Genomic DNA, 15,753 nt, shown 5'->3' with positions numbered 1-15,753 from the left:
GGCTTGTCTTCGAATCTGACCAACCACCACAGGGAGTAGCTAGAGTGGCGAAGTGATGGTTGGAGGCAGAGTTTGAAGCAGATGAAGTCATCATCATCATGAGGCATCAAGGGCCAGAAATCCATCTTGGAGAGGAAGCCAAGGATGGAGAGCCCGGATTGATGAAGGTTGATGATCAAGAAAGGACTAGAGGTAATTGCATGTTGGTTAATGCATGGTTATCTCTTCTCTCTTTGTGTGGCCGAACCGGTTTGTTGAAGGAGGAAGAAAGTTGGTTCGGTTTTGGCTTCAAGTGTGGAGGCTTTCCTGTTTCTTTAAAAAGGGGAAACAACCACTGTTTGAAGAAAGGAGAAAATTTGAGAGTGCAAGGCACAGAGTTCTCAGAGCTACCTGAGCTAACAGTTTTCTCTTCTCCTTCAATGTTCTCTGTTTTATATTTTTTTCTGTTTAATTTTGTCATGTCTTGAGTCTCATGGTAAAAGGCAAACAAGTGAGGTTTGTAATGAAAAAGCCATAGAGCGGAAAAAGGCAGAGAGTGCAAAATTAAAAGAAAAGCCATTGATGTCTTAGAGTTCCTTTGTACATCTTTGTTGTGTATCATGATTCTGTGGGAATCCCCTTGTAAGTTGGGTTAGCACTTTACAAGTTGTAATCAGATTGGTTATAGTGAAATTCCATCATATTTGTGATGGAGACTGGATGTAGGCTGCACTGCACTTAGCAGCCGAACCAGGATATATCTGGGTGCAATCTTCTTCTCTTTCTACTCCATTTCTGTTTTCTATCACACACGAGCAAAAGACAGAATTTTCTCGTACCGAGTGACGAGACAAAACAAAAAGTCTCGTGGCAAGGGACGAGACAAAACAGAGTTGCTCGTGTCAAGTGACGAGCAAAAACATAAAAGTCTCTTCCAAGAATCAGCAAGTGTTAGCTTTCGAAAAAGGGGCTAAGATTCAACCCCCCCTTCTCTTAGCCACTGAAACCATCATATATGAATTAAAATTACAGTTAATTGGCTATGATGATGCAGGATATTTATCTAAAAATTATTTTATTAAATTTTGTGTAAAAGAAATATTTTACTAAATGAATTTAGTTATTATATCTTAAAGATATATTTTAAAAGTATAATAATAATTTTTTTTAAATTTTTGCTTAATTTAACGCATTAGAAATATAAAAGTTTATCTTTTAATTATTTTAATAAAATATATTTTATAATATTCTTAAAATGTGTTTTTAGGATACATCTTAACAAAATTCTATATATTAAATCAACTTAATAAAAAACAAAGCATTGTGATACTATTTCCACTACTAGAAAACTAGTTATTACAGACAGATATTTCCGATAGATTTTATCCCACAAAAATACAGATGGAATTTTAGAGGAATTTTTTATTGAAAAAAATGAATTAGCATAAATTACAGACAGAAAAGAGAATCTGTCGATAATTCTGTCAAAAAAATTAATTTTTTTTGTAGAAAATGGTTACAGACGAAAAATCCGTCTGTAATTAAATGGACAAAAAATTGCGTTTTATTAAATTATTACATACAAAAAATTCCGTCTGTAATTTAAAAGTTTTCGTAAGAAAATATATTGAAATTAGGGTCGTCCCTGGTAGCTCATCCATTCAATCACGATCCTTCTACTTCTCCACACTCATCTCCTCCAAATGCTCTGTCAGCGGCGCCTCTAGCCTTACACTGCCGTTGCACCGAACCTCCATTGTACTGAACTTCTGTCGCATCGAAGCTCCGTTGCATACAGGGACCAGTGCGCGCACCTCCTCATCCCTCTCAATAAGTGCCGCTAGGCCGAGCTCTACCTTCCATGGAAGTGCGAGAACGAGCGTCACTCCTACGAAAAGTTCCAGTACAAGCTCCTCATGGAGCGCATGCTTCAGATGCAGAAGATCAAGGAACGAGCCCCCTTAATCACTCCCAATCCAAGGGCGCCGCCTTTCCTGTCATCCCTAAAACCGCCAATGCCTGATTCATTCCAGGTTTCTGCTTCTCCCAAATCTAGGGTTTTTGGATTCATTCCTCATTCCTGATTAATTAATTGCTCTTGTTATCAATATTCTTGCGTTCGAATTTATTAGGGTTATGGGATTGTTCACGCTTTTACTTGATTAGGATTAGAGAATGTTAGTTTGCGTAGGTGTCTCTTTGTGGATTAAATTGGGTTTGTTGTTACCATAGGACCATAATTTTTGCTGTTACACTGTAATTTGATGATCGACCTTCTATTCGAGTTTGCATTCATGATTTTTTTTTGTGGAGGTGAACATATGTTGGATTAGTTGTGAAAATTTAGCATATTGAGTTTAATTGTAATTTGGTTACTGTTCTAACTCCCAACATAGATGAGACAGAAACATTAAGAACAAAAAGGAATTAATATTGTCCCTATCTTAGCCGCTTCAAACAAATTTTAAGAAAATTTATGCACTTCCAGAATCTAGCAACACAAAATTTATCCCTATGCTTTGTTCCTTCAATGACATGTTGTAATGTTGTTGCTATCTCTTACACATTCACATGGAGGAGATCCTTCTAAACAACGCAATTTCACTTTCGAGGTCAACAATCCCACTTCTTCCTCCTTATGAAAGCTGAAACATTGTTTGTCAACAGAGGCATGCCCCTTTTGTAGAAGGGTACGGGAGGCCTTGACTAAACTAAATCTTTCTGTGGAGCTTAGCTTCAGATACATCATATGGTCACATACAACTTCCTTTCTTTTTTTTTTCTATGCACATAGTCACATACACTTACCAGTTACGACCCTGTTTATTAACGGGCCTTGTTGCCTTAGTGCCTTGCGTATTCGTTTTCATTAGTTTATGAAAAAAAAGTGAAATCGGTGAAAATAATAAAAATTTATATTTTGTTATTAATTTATCTTTCACAAAATCCTAGAATTAGAAAACATTGAAATATGAAAACAAACTCTTGACTTTGTTTTCATTAACTTGAACGAGGAATTGCATGAATATAAACATGATCGGCACTCATTTAATTGATTATTGATTTTTCTTTTTGTAATATAGTTTCTGAATTATTGAAGCTATGTTAACTTCTTTTACATTTATTTTTTTCCTATATTACTTTTGCTATCAGACATTGAGACGTTTGGCTCAAAACAGAGAGGCCGCAAGAAAAAGTCGTCTAAGGAAAAAGGTGTGTCCTATTATTATATGGTTGCACAAATTCAAAAATAGTTGTTAAGAGATAAGATTAAAGCATATTACAAGTAAAGAATATTACAAGTATAACATCAAATAAATTTGTATATCTACCTTTTGTTTACTAAGTTGGCCAAGTATTCAATTTTGTGTAGGTCAAGCTCAAGAGGTACATGGAAATGAGGGGTGCTGATGGGGGAACTTCAGACATGCTGTGTGCTATGCCAGCATTTTGGGTAATTGATCTATTCGCCTGCATGTTTTACAAGATGGCTTGGACAGGAGAGGCTGATAGCTTTAACGTTATTCGTTCATCCTGCTTTGAGCACTAGAATGTCATTATGGTGAAAACAACATTGTTCAGTTGTAAGTAATTTAACCATGGAAAAATATGGTGCTATTTTTGTTGGGACTTGTCTATCTGCTATTTTTGTTTGATAATTATCTATTTTAAAATATGTTCATTTGTTCCAAACTTATTGTACCATAAGAATTATTATGGACAAGGCAGCCGTAGAAAACTCTTTATTTTAATTTTTGCAGGGCTAGAAAATTTGAAAGTACTCAACTTGGGATTTAATGACATTACTGATGCATGTTTAGCACACTTGAAAGGTGAGAAAAATATGGACCTGTTCTTTCTCTCTCTCTCTCTCTCTCTCTCTCTCTCTCTCTCTCTTCACACAAGCCGTCACAACTCAATTCGTCATCCATTAAGCTTAAAGTTTATTTTTAATTATTGCGATCTTAACAATAGGACCAAAGGATGTTATACACTTAGTGTTTAGGATAGTTTCCCCTCCCGTGATAGGCATAATTCTAGTGAAGAAGATTCGGATAAAGACAAAATGGAACAACATGAAAATGGATTAGACACTTAGGACTTGTTCAACACGTTCAAGCAATATATAATGATCTTGCAGATACCCAAGGTGCTTTTTATTTACTAAAATCAATCTTTTTTCTGAGCCAATGTTCATGAGTTTATATTCTAGTAGTGGTGGTGCAGGTTCTAGTAGTGGTCATCATCAACATCAACATCATCATCATCAAGTAGTTGAAGAGGTTTCAATGCAAAGGGTGAAGAAGGAGGAGTTTAATGCAAAGATATAAGCATGTATAACAAGATTGCAAAGATTAACAACAGATTCAAGAGAGAAGATGATGTCATTAAAGGCTGGGAGAGTGAGCAGGTTCAGAAGGCTACTTCTTGGATGAAGGAAGTTGTGGTAATTAACTTTTTCCTCAAGGTCTTATTTGCATGTTGCTGCTCTTCTTGTTCCTTTTTTATCTTTTGTTTTTTATATTTACTGTATTGGTGAGTTTTCTTGGAGTTTATGATTACTATGAAGACTTAAAATAGATCTCATATTTTTTTGTGCTTTATAACTATCTTATTAGGTATATTATGCCTACTAAATAAAGCTTGGAACTTATGGTATTTTTTAATTAGTAATCTAATTGTGTTTTAAATGGTGCTTATTCTGGTCAATGGTCATGTGCAAATTGCAAAACAAAGATAGGATGTCTTAGTAAGGATCTGACAAACAGAGCCAATAGTAATGATGATCAATTTAGTTAAGGGGTGCTTTATGCCATTCTCTATGCCATTTGTCTTGGTAATATAAGCCAAAACGAACACTAAATAAATATTGATTCTTCGGTTGTATGTTTTGTCGATTCTTATCCTTTTCATATAGGGCTCTCTCTCTCTCTCTCATGTAATTATCAGGTTAGGCTGCGTATAATGCACCCTAGGTGCATTCCTTCCCCCAGAGCCTGCGTTATCACAGATCTCATGTTTTTTTGTGCTTTACAACTATCTTATTAGGTATATTATGCCTACTAAATAAAGCTTGGAACTTATGGTATTTTTTAATTAGTAATCTAATTGTGTTTTAAATGGTGCTTATTCTGGTCAATGTTCATGTGCAAATTGCAAAACAAAGATAGGATGTCTTAGTAAGGATCTGATAAACAGAGCCAATAGTAACGATGATCAATTTAGTTAAGGGGTGCTTTATGCCATTCTCTATGCCATTTGTCTTGGTAATATAAGCCAAAACGAACACTAAATAAATATTGATTCTTCGGTTGTATGTTTTGTCGATTCTTATCCTTTCCATATAGGGCTCTCTCTCTCTCTCTCTCTCTCTCTCTCTCTCTCATGTAATTATCAGGTTAGGCTGCGTATAATGCACCCTAGGTGCACTCCTTCCCCCAGATCCTGCGTTATCATAGATCTCATATTTTTTTGTGCTTTACAACTATCTTATTAGGTATATTATGCCTACTAAATAAAGCTTGGAACTTATGGTATTTTTTAATTATTAATCTAATTATGTTTTAAATGGTGCTTATTCTGGTCAATGGTCATGTGCAAATTGCAAAACAAAGATAGGATGTCTTAGTAAGGATCTGACAAACAGAGCCAACAGTAATGATGATCAATTTAGTTAAGGGGTGCTTTATGCCATTCTCTATGCCATTTGTCTTGGTAATATAAGCCAAAACGAACACTAAATAAATATTGATTCTTCAGTTGTATGCTTTGTCAATTCTTTCTCTCTCTCTCTCTCTCTCTCTCTCTCTCTCTCATGTAATTATCAGGTTAGGCTGCGTATAATGCACCCTAGGTGCACTCCTTCCCCCAGACCCTGCGTTATCACAGGATGCATGTGCACCAGGGTGCTCTTTTTTTTAAATGTGTAAAGAGTTTACGGAGTAAAAGCTAAATCCATTCATATCTTAATAAGAAGTTTTCTTCGTGTCTATATTATTACAGGCAAAAAGCTGCTGGTGCCCTTTGGAATTCGTCATTTGATGATAGAAGCAGGGAAGCCATCGCAACAGCTGGTGGAGTTCAGGCTTTGGTATGTGTTGTTCCTTGTTTAGCTTAATATTTTCTGTTAAGATTGTGGGACTAAATTGGAGAGGAGGAAAAGAGAGAACAATGATTATAAGTATATTGATATGTTTATAATCTGATGTTTTCCAATATACAATATCGTAATCCCTATTTATAGCAGTACCACTCTTAATCCATATGGTAGAGATATTATATGATATCTTCTTTATTCCAACACTCCCCCTGAAGCTAAAGCTTACTAAGCTTTAAAGCTTGTTACAATTAAATCCTTAATAATATAAACTAATCTCCATTGAAGATTAGCGAGGAACTTAAGGTGTGTCTGATTATTAATCGAAGAAGTTAGAACGATTGTCAGCCTGAACAAGCCTTTGGAGAATTGCATTACTAGGAAGGAGAAAAGGCATGAAACTATCAATGGAGTTTCCAAATATCAATGATGGCTATAATGACAGAATTAATCTAGCAATCTGAGATTTCAGATTGAGACGCATCGACTCAGAGGGGTGGCCACATCATGTTGGGTTATTTGCTGGGTTTAAATCTTGGATTGAATAGGCAATCTTTAGAAGGCTTTAGACACCTCTGCAGCTATAGAGAATGCTCTTGTTGTCAAGTGTATATCTCTAATTTTAGATTAGTAAACAACTAATTCCTCTTTTATTTTTGTAGGATATCATACATTCAATGTCACATGATGCTCATCCTATGGGTGTGCTTGTTAATTCCATGAGTGCTCTCTCTGTTCATCATCGTGATGCTAATCCTGCACTCAAGAGTAAGTAACACAAAAAAAAAAAAATAGTTTTCAAGCTTTTCAACATTTTTTCATCTAGCTCTGATAATTTCTTTTAAAACTCTTTATCATAATTCAATGCAGGGTCTTGAAGTTTACAACTCAAAGCAAGTCAGAGATAAACAAATAGCTTGGATTATCTGAAAGGTTTGGTCACTCAATTCTCTCTATTTTTTTGGTCAGTATCTGTGGTTTATAGCTTTTACTTATGTGTGCTGAATTAGTCATTGATTTATTCTGAATGCTACCTGCCCTAGTTTATTTTTCTTTTTCAATCCAAAGAAATTTGAGTCATAATTTCAATTCTAAATTTGCATATTTTTTTTCATTATGCAGGAACTGAACTAGCTGAAAGGATGTGTTATGGGAATATCTATAAACTTGGTCACATTCTTGGTTGGAACTTTGAATCTTTCATCAGCTAAATCTACTACAATATTTACCAATTTTATGGAAACTTTCAACCTTCTTGGCCTCCTTGGTGGCTTCTTAGCTGATGCTGGCATTGAAAATTTATATGATGCTATAAGAACAATACACTGAGTTTATGTTTTGAATTATAGTTGATGTATAAACACATTTTGTTGATGTATAGTTGTTATTTATTATTATAGTTGATGTATCAATACACTTTGTTTATTTTTTGAATTATATTATTGGCTTCCTTGTTTATAATATTTTTTTTAGTTTGATAATATAATAAATTTGTTTATTTTTTAAAATATTATAAATATTCGAATACAAATTAGATAAAAAATTTTATTTATTAAATTTATATTTATTTTGTATGAAAAATATGCATTTTGCAATGAAAAATCTAAAAAAAATACCTTACTGATGGGTTTACAGACAGATTTTCTGTCTGTATTCAAAATTTGGAAAATCCGTCTGTAATTACCAACAGAAAATCTGTCAAAAAATCTGTCTGTAATTACAGACGAAAAATTCGTTGAAAAATTCGTCGGTAATTACAGACGGAAAATCCATCTGTAATTACTGACGGAAAATCCGTCGAAAAGTTCATCATTTTAGGGAAATGGATAGAGAATTTACAAAGGAAAAATTCGTCAGTAACTGGTAAAAACCAGTCGGTAGTTTTTCGACGGAAAAAATCCGTCGGTAAATAATTTTTGACGAGATTTTTACAGAGGGATAAAATCTGTCGGTAACCAAAAATCCGTCTATAATAAAGACTAAATCTGTCTATATTAATCCATTTTCTAGTTGTGTCTTTTATTTAATTGAAGTTTATATTTTTTATTCTTTTACTCAAAATTTAATTTTATTAGTAAATTATAAATGTATTTTGATGATTAATTCTAAAACATAAATTGAATAAAAAATATTTGAAAATTAGTTGAAATAATAAAGTAACTCCTTTGTTATTATTATTATTATTAATTAAAATTATTTGATATTTTTTTTATTAAATAATTGAATAATTATTAGATAATCTATAAAATATCTAATAGAATATATGAGAGATTTGGCATATTTTTTATAAAATATTATTCATCACATATAATTCATAAAAAATGTGGTTTGCTATTTTAAAGACCTAAATAAAAAATTTGTTGGTTAGAAGATAATCAATTTACTATTTTAATTTATCTTACATTTACTACTATTATTATATATATTAAATATGGATAATAAAAGATTATTAAATATTTAATATTTTTATGTTATTTAATTATGTACAATTCGATATATTTATATAAAATATTTTGTTATTCTTATACGTTATATGTTTTAACTATATAATTTAAAATTTATGGATCCATCAATAAACGTGAATTCAAACTATCATGATAAATATCTAAAATCTAATAAAAAAATTATCCAAAATATAATCTAAAACTATTTTAAAAATTTTAAATTATTTAAAAAATTCTAAAATCATTTCTAAAATAATTTTATAAAACTAAAAATTTATTTTGAAAATTCGATCCAAAATCATTTTAAAAGTCATTATAAAAATTCATAATAAAAAGGAATATTTAAAACACAACAAAAACAAACATCCAAAACCTAACACAAAAGAGATATCTAAAATCATTTTAAAAATTTTAAAGCCTTACAAAACGAAACATCCAAAAAATATTGAACAAAGAACATTTGAAAATTAAGCAAGAAATATCTAAAACTGTTAAAAAAATTATCCAAAATTCAAAAAGAAGAAACATTCAAAATATAAGAAAAAGAAACATCCAAAATTTAAGAAAAAAAACATCCAAAAGTAGAAAAAAAAAACTCATCCAAAACCAAGAAGAAGAAGAGCGAGGTAGCCAAAGCACGTTATTTGGATGTGGCGGGACACACATCCTTCTTCCTCGCTTGCTATTCCATCATGAGTCGTAATAGCGAGTATAACCAACAATGACGTGCGGCGATCCTCGGCAACTGGATGCGTTGCGGTTGGCTTTGGGAGAGAACGGCGTAGCTTGTGGCTGACGAACAGAGGAACATAGAAGAAGAAGAAGAGTGATGAGACCAGAACACCGTGTTTAAATGTGGCAAGGTAAGGATCCTTCTTCCTTACTGATCATTCTGTTGCAAATCAAGGTGGCGTACAACAACAATAGCAGCATACGACGATCCTTGGCGGCTGAACGCATGGCGGTTGGCTTTGGAAGAGAAGGGTGAGATGTGCGGCTGGCAAACAGAGGAGCAGTATGCGACTGGCAGATAGACGCAACAGGCGACTGTTGTAGGAAGATGTCTTGTGGAGAGAGGTGCGACGTGCGGCTATGAAAGGAACAGAGGGATAAGAGTTTAGGGAATGGATCCTCTCAATTTTTTTTAATAATTGAGAGAGTAAAGTGTGATCTCTCACTATTAATTTTATAAGTGGGACTAAAAGAAAATATAAGAAAGAGAATAATAAAATATTAAAAATTACACTTTACTTCTTCAATTTATTTTACCAATTGAAAAGATCTATATTTATAAAATTTGTGTAATTATTTTTTTAGTGTATATAGAATTGAGTTGTGATTGAAACTAGATTAATTTTTTAGGTATTATTTTTTTTATTGAGCCTTTTTTTTAATTGATTACAGTTCGTTGTACGACTAATTAATTTTTCATATTTTTTATAATTTTTTTTACGAAAATGATGACATCGTGATTCCTTCAATAGCGTTACTTTGGATTATTTAAAGATCATGTATTCAACATCTATCTCTTGTTTTCCTTTCCATTACTTTAATGAATGGAATACACCAAGCCGGAACGCAAGTGTATGATATTATATATATAAAACCTTTAGGTTTACACTTTTTATTTTAATTTAATTTTTTCAAAACCAATTCCAACCTTGAACAGGAGCTAGTCAATAATTCGCTTGCATGCAAACAAAAATAGGGTCAAAATTGGAGGCCTAACAATTGGAGAATTTTCCTAAGAGCATACGCCCATTGGCTTCCAAGTGTGTGTTAGACTGTTGGGTGTACTTAGTTAGGTCTGCAAGATTAGGTTAGGTGTACTTAGTTAGGCGGGGGTACGGATTATTGGGAGAAATGATACTATTTTCTTCAATTTATATTTGTTTTGTTCAAATACTGGTTGCTCTCACTCTTTTTTTCTTCCTCCAAAACTTATGATAAATCTTTTGGATTTTTCATTTATTAATGAAATAAATTTTTTATTTATTAATATGTCTTATTTTTAAATTATTTACAAATTTAAAATCAAAGACACATCTCATATATAATGAATAAAAAATAAATAAATATATATCGCTAATATACTGCATTCAAAATATAAAAAATAAAATTTAATTACACTGATCTTAAGTGCACATCATATCTAACATTATTTATAAAATTGAGCACATATCAGATACTTTACATATGAGATCTGTGCATGTGTGTCCTGATATAAATGAGCGAACGAATTAATAATATAAACGGTAAAGAACTATTTTTTTCTTTATCAATGAAAATTTGTGCCTGATATTTGTATATTATAAGTATTTTAAATTTAAAATATGAAAAACTTTACATCAATATTTAAGTATAAATATTTTAAAGTTGTACAAGATGCCACTTGTATGAGTTAGGACAATTCACCTAAATAAATTGTTTCATCTTTAAAATTATGTAAATGCATTATTTCCAAAACGAAGACGCAAATACATTGTTTCACATATCTATGTAAACCGTTACTAGCGGTAACGGTTTACACAAATACAGAATCTGCTACTGCCAGTCGCGGATTACGTTGAGTTGTGGTAGCATAGAAATCGTTGTTGCCTACCGCGGTTTCTGCATAATTATGATTGGTCATAAACCGCTACTATCAATAGCGGTTTATGTGCATTGGTTTACGTATGTAAACCGCTAGAGGCAGTAGCGGTTTACGTTGAGTATGAAAACAAATAGTAAAACTAATCTTTATCTAAAAAATAATTACAAAACAAATAATGAATGGTATATACTATTTAAATAATATCATAAATAAAAAAATTTAATTTGTCATTCTCTTTTATTTATATCAACCATACAAAGGAGATTGGAAGAGTTTGGAACATGGATTGTGCTCTTTGCTGCTGATTTACCTCTGAGGTTCTAGCTAAATGAATTTTTTTTATTTGTGCAACTTTATTGTTTTATGCCAAAAAATAAAAACTATTTATATTTTATACTTGATTGATTGGATAAATAATAGTGATAGCATCATAATTTTGATGAATAAAATAAAAAATATAAATATGCATGTAATAATTTTTTATTTATATTTCTTATTAAAATAAGACAAAATAGCAAATCAAAGAGTGAGTATTGATAGAGTACTAAAATATATAAACTAAAACTATTTTTTTATATTTATCCCTTCTAAAACTCATGAATGATAAAATAATTTATTTTTAGTAAAAAATAGTGAATTTTTTTCACTAAAAATAGCAAATCAAATAAAAAAATTTACTATTTTTTACTAAAAATAAATTATTTTATCATTCATGAATTTTAAAAGGGATGAAGATAAAAAAAAAATTAGTGTTAATTTATATATTTTAGTACTCTGTGAATACTCCCTCTTTGATTTGCTATTTCGTCTCATTTTAATAATAAATACAAATAAAAAATTATTACATGAGTATTTATATTTTTTATTTTATTCATCAAAATTACGATACTATCACTATTATTTATCCAATCAATCAACTATAAAATACAAATAGTTTTTATTTTTTGCATAAAACAACAAAGTTGCACAAATAAAAAAAAATTATTTAGCTAGAATCTCAAATGCAATTCAGTAGCAAAGAACACAACTCATGTTCCAAACTCTCTTAGTCTCTTTTGTATGGTTGATATAAATAAAAGAGAATAAAGTGATTTTTAAAGAGAAAAATATATGATTTAGTGAACTTTTGGCTATAAATAAATAATTTTATTATTTATAAATTTTAAAAGAGATGAGAATAAAAAAAAGTCTTGATTTATATAATTTAATACTTTGAGTATTGTATTTTTTTAATACTATCTTTCCATCCATTTGTGAATAACACTCTACCTCTCCACATTTGGCCCCTCCATGGTTTATATAGGGAATCCATTAATACATACTAAACGTAAACCGCTATAGGCACCAGTGGTTTACGCACGCACACCAATTTACATAAACCGCTGCTGGCAGCAGCGGTTTATGACCAACCCAGCATACATGTAAACCGCGGCTGGTACTAGCGGTTTTTGTTCTCTTGTAAACCGCTACTGGTAGTAGCGGTTTATATAGATATGTGAATCAATGTATTTACGTATCCATTTTTAAAACAATGTAGTTGCGTAATATTGAGAGTGGAATAATTTAAATAAGTAAATTGCCCTATGAGTTATGAGAGGAATCGGGAACTAGCTAGTTTTGATGGTGATGGGTCGAGTCTTGGAGCAGCGGGAGTTAGTACCTACAAAGATACTTTAACGCTCAAGTCAGAATGGATTTGAGAGGTATAGGAAAGGATTAGTTACGTACTTGAGGGGGCATCTAACTCCCCTTTATATAGCTTACGGGAGTTATCTCATCTTATCTTGTTTAACTAAGATATAGGAGGAGTTCGAATTTGAATGCTTGGTTAATGATTTTGTGGTTATTGGGCCAATTTGGGCCGTAAAGAGTGTCTGGACCCGAATAACCGGGTTTGTGGTTGTCCCAATGGAAGATCCGGGAACCAAGTCTGGAACAGTTGCCCTCGGAGTAAGAGAGTGAGCGTGCTCAATCTCATCGTTAGAGGAGCCTTCGACCTTTTCCGTGAGCCTGGCTGGAAAGATGTCATCCGATTTCCTAATTGAGGTTGAAAATCTGGAAGTGCTTGGCGGTCTTGTCACCTACCCATTGCTTTTTCAAAGGAAATTTTGTTAGTTGCGGTTTCCCAGGCTATATAATGGTGTTTTAAATGCAAGAGAAAGTTTTGTTTCTCCTTTCCATTTTGCCTTTCGTCCCTTCGTGTTTCTTTTTTGAAACATTTGGCCTTACACTTGTAACTGTTTTTGTATCTCTTTGATTTCCTTCGTCTGTGACTCTTTTCTTCTTCTTTCGTTTGCTCTGTTTTCATAGTTCTCTATTTGGTGCGTTGCTTTTTCCCTGGCATACCACGCATTCTACCGCTACTGCATGCTACTTCCTCTCCTTTGTTTACTTCAGGATTAGGTTGGTGCCTTCTACTTTGCATGTGGTTATTATTTTGTTATGTGGTGTTTTTTCCTTTTGATTTGTTTGCTATTGCGCTTCTTCCTTTGGGGCTTGTTTTCTGGTTAGAAATGGTGTATCAATTAGAGGGTGTTTCTTCTTTAATGTGATTTAGTGATAGTGATCTGCAGTAGTGGTAGGGAAATGGGGGAGGTGCTACTGTTTCTTAGGCTCACTTTAGGCACGTTAATGAGAAAATTTGTATGATTTTCCTTTCTGGGGAGTGAGCTGACAATGGTGCCCCCTATTTTAGGTATGGTGCGATGGAGGATTGAGGGTGCTCGGGCTCCCGTGGTCTCGACTGGTGGTGTTTCTAGTACTTATTATTGGGTGACTTTGATGTGTGGGGGACGCCGTCTGATGAGCGGATAATTTATATGCTTTTTGGCATTGTTTTTAGTATGCTTTTAGTATGTTTTAGTTAGTTTTTATTATATTTTTATTAGTTTTTATTTAAAATTCACTTTTCTGGATTTTACTATGAGTTTATGTGTTTTTCTGTGATTTCAGGTATTTTCTGGCTGAAATTGAGGGACCTGAGCAAAAATCTGATTCAGAGGCTGAAAAGGGCTGCAGATGCTGTTGGATTCTGACCTCACTGCACTCGAAGTTGATTTTCTGGAGCTACAGAAGCCCAATTGACGCGCTCTCAACTGCGTTGGAAATTAGACATCCAGGACTTTCCAGCAATATATAATAGTCCATACGTTGCCCGAGATTTGATGGCCCAAACAGGCGTTCCAAGTCAGCTTCAGAATTTCCGGCGTTAAACGCCGGGACTGGCACAAAAGTGGGAGTTAAACGCCCAAACTGGCACAAAAGCTGGTGTTTAACTCCAAGAAAAGTCTCTACACATGGAAGCTTCAATGCCCAGCCCAAGCACACACCAAGTGGGCCCGGAAGTAGATTTTTACGTCATTTACTCATTTCTGTAAACCCTAGGCTACTAGTTCTCTATAAATAGGACCTTTTGCTATTGTATTTGGGGATCTTTCAATCTTCGGATCATCTTTTGATCATGTTTTTATGATTGAACCCTCTTTGGGAGGCTGGCCATTCGGCCATGCCTAGACCTTGTTCTTAAGTATTTTCAACGGTAGAGTTTCTACACACCATAGATTAAGGTGTGGAGCTCTGCTGTACCTCGAGTATTGATGAGCATGTGATTTCAGGTAATTTCTGGCTGAAATTGAGGGACTTGAGCAAAACTCTGATAGGAGGCTGACAAAGGACTGCTGATGCTGTTGGAATCTGACCTCCCTGCACTCGAAATGGATTTTCTGGAGCTACAGAACTCCAAATGGCGCACTCTCAATGGCGTTGGAAAGTAGACATCCAGAGTTTTCCAGCAATATATAATAGTTTATACTTTATTCGGAAATTGATGACGTAAATTGGCACTCAACGCCAATTTCATGTTGCTGTCTGGAGTAAAACGCCAGAAACACGTCACGCCCGGAGTTGAACGCCCAAAACACGTTACAACTTGGCGTTCAACTCCAAAAGAAGCCTCAGCACGTGGATAGATCAAGCTCAGCCCAAACATACACCAAGTGGGCCCCGGAAGTGGATTTATGCATCAATTACCTACTCATGTAAACCCTAGTAGCTAGTCTAGTATAAATAGGATAGTTTACTATTGTATTAGACATCTTGGGACGATTAGTTCTCAGATCATGGGGGCTGGCCTCTCGGCCATGCCTGAACCTTTCACTTATGTATTTTCAACGGTGGAGTTTCTATACACCATAGATTAAGGGTGTGGAGCTCTGCTGTACCTCAAGTTTCAATACAATTACTATTATTTTCTATTCAATTCTCTTTATTCCTATTCTAAGATATTCGTTGCACTTCAACTTGATGAATGTGATGATCCGTGACACTCATCATCATTCTCACCTATGAACGCGCGTGACTGACAACCACTCCCGTTCTACCTTAGACCGGGCGTATATCTCTTGGATTCCTTAATCAGAATCTTCGTGGTATAAGCTAGAATTGATGGCGGCATTCATGGGAATCCGGAAAGTCTAACCTTGTCTGTGGTATTCCGAGTAGGATTCCAGGATTATATGACTGTGACGAGCTTCAAACTCCTGAAGGTTGGGCGTTAGTGACGGACGCAAAAGAATCAAGGGATTCTATTCCAACCTGATTGAGAACCGACAGATGATTAGCCGTGCTGTGATAGAGCATTT

The sequence above is a fragment of the Arachis duranensis genome, chromosome 5, assembly GCF_000817695.3.
Source record: "Arachis duranensis cultivar V14167 chromosome 5, aradu.V14167.gnm2.J7QH, whole genome shotgun sequence".
Taxonomy (NCBI): domain Eukaryota; kingdom Viridiplantae; phylum Streptophyta; class Magnoliopsida; order Fabales; family Fabaceae; genus Arachis; species Arachis duranensis.
This window is presented reverse-complemented; position numbering follows the sequence as displayed.